Source organism: Notothenia coriiceps, unplaced genomic scaffold (genome assembly GCF_000735185.1).
Source record: "Notothenia coriiceps isolate Sejong01 unplaced genomic scaffold, NC01 NC01_scaffold00015984, whole genome shotgun sequence".
NCBI lineage: Eukaryota > Metazoa > Chordata > Actinopteri > Perciformes > Nototheniidae > Notothenia > Notothenia coriiceps.
In genome coordinates, this window is record NW_011348685.1 from 42,567 (window position 1) to 45,207 (window position 2,641).

The window sequence follows — 2,641 nt, forward strand, 5'->3', positions numbered from 1 at the left end:
AATGTGAGTTGACAGCTGGCTCCAAAGCTGTCGATCGCGCCACCACCACTCTTAAACAACGTTAACAGACAGCCAGAGCTAGTGAGGGCCGGTTGGCCAATCCCCCGACCCGTACTGCCGCCATGCGCAGATCTAAGATCCAGTAGAAATGATAAAAAAGTAAAAAGTCTTGCTGCCTTATTGTTCCTACTAGGCCAAAATAGAGTCAAAGAGTATATGAGAGTGAGAGTGTGTTAAATTAATATATTTTGGCAGTTTGAGTAAGTCTGTAAGATGTGTTTGTGTGTGTGTGTTTCATGTAAAGGCGCTCTCACGGGAAATTAAATTTGTTGGATACATTTTCCCCGGAAATTATTGCTATAAACCGATAATATTGTCGGCCACGCGTTGTTAATGGACCATTTAGACCGACTGGACATAATGATAATATATAATAATAATTCAAGTAAGCATCCCCTTTCAAACTGCTTAAACAACACTCCTCATGTAAATGGCAATTTATCCGAGGTCAGAAAGTTGTCGAGTTCATTTTTTATTTATCGTACGATAAGTCAAATAATTGCACCAACAGGCACACAATAAAACAGTGGAAACAAACATGTGTTTGACTTTCATTAGTGAATGAAACTTTGTGCCCTTTATAGTCTGTGTCCAATATTGTGTATTTGTATATATTGTTATATCCTATATATATGCTAAGGTCCCGCTACTGACACGATAGCAGTCATTTAGTGCGCATATGTGAAATTAAACCCATGATATCCAAATCTCACTCCAGCCAGGTACCCAAAGTTGGCAGCCCTGCATGAACACATCTGTCCATCAGAGTGCTGCTGTGCCTCCTGTCATCATTAATGGACGTGTCTTTAAAATGACCGCTCAGAGGAGAGGAGTTCTCATTTCTCTAACCACCTGCTGCTTCCACTCCTCTCTCCTCGGTTCCCCTCCTCAGTCCTCCGCTCACATCTCCTGTGGGCGGCACCAAGTCTCGAGGAGAGGAGTCGAGGAGGGGAAATTTGAGTATTGAGAAACCTCTCTTGTCTCAATGAGATTTTACCTCTATAAATAAAGGCTAAATAAAAAAATACCTTCTGCTTTCCGTCCACTTTCCAAGTTTTTGTATTAATAAAGCAATAATGTCAAACAGTAAACAGCAGTACAATAACAGTAAGGCCAGGGAGAGATTCGATTAGATTAGATAACATGAGATTAGATTAAATGTATTCATAATCCCAAAATGAGAAAAAAAAATTCAAAGCAGCATGTTAACATGGCATTGCACATAAATAGAAACAATTCAAAAAGAAACATAATGAGTTTATATATACAAATCAACAGTAAAAACACAGATACTCTACACTCTACAGATACACAATATAAAATGAACAGAATAAATGAGAATACTATAATATACCTAGCCTCTAGTTAAAACAATAAAAGCTTTGAATAGTACACATTATGAAAGTGAGAAAAGTGATTGCAGTTATTTAAATGAAATGTTTTTGCAATGGGGTAGAGTGTATACAAATTGTTTAAGGTTATTGAAAGGAAAAAACCTATGGAATCTGGGTAAAATGAAACAATTAGAGAAATGGAGTATCCATTATGATAAGTTTGTTCAGTGTCCTGTATTTTGCAGCGGATGATGGAAAAACCTTCTTCATCAGTTTATAAGTCTCGCTGGTGTCCCCCTCTCCAATATGTCTTACAACCAGCAGAGGAGGCTGCCTGGTTAAATGAGCTCTAAAAACCTGGAGTGAGACAACACACATCTGCTTTCATGGATATTATCTCACACCTTTTTTGAATGTACGCTAAAGAATATATTACATTACATTACATTACATTGCACTTAGCTGACGCTTTTATCCAAAGCGACTTACAATAAGTGCGTTCCACCAACATATACTTATATGTTGGTCGAACGCTCTTATTGTAAAACCTGATGTACTTACATGCAGGCTTCATAGAGCTAAAACATTTCAAGTGCTATTCAACTGGCTTTAGATAAGCCAGTCCTTTATTAGTATATAAGTGCTTTGTTAATAATTCTATCACTCGAAGTGGAGTCGAAAGAGATGAGTTTTCAGTCTGAGCTGGAAGATGTGTAAGCTTAAAGAGCATCTTGCAGGTTTTTTTTTCTACATTTATGCTTAAACTTGCTTGAAAATTACAATTAAAAAAGTGAATGTAGGATTTGATATGTTTTACGAGACATAAGGGCAGGAATTCAGAGGGAAAGGAGAAATGTTGAGCTCTGCTCTTAAAAACCGCTTTTTTTTAAGGTCATACGTCAAACGCGTCATATTACATCACAAAGGGTAAACATCTCCGCTCTCTGACCGCGGGTATAGTTAGAAGTTGCGTTGAGTTGAGCGGTTGTGTTTTAGTGAGCTGGTATTTTTCGGTAGTTTTACATTGTATTTCACCATTTGTAATCATGGTGCAGTATTGTGTTTGTGCAGGTTGCACAAATACCAGCCTGTCAGGACATCGAGTCCACAGTTTCAAAAGGACCGGAGCTAGCGTTCGTTCCTGGGTGCGTTGTGCATCCACCTCCCTGCAGCACATACTCTCCACAGCTTTATCAGGAAACCGTATTACTTTTTACTACACACCTGCTTTCCATCAAGCCATTTAC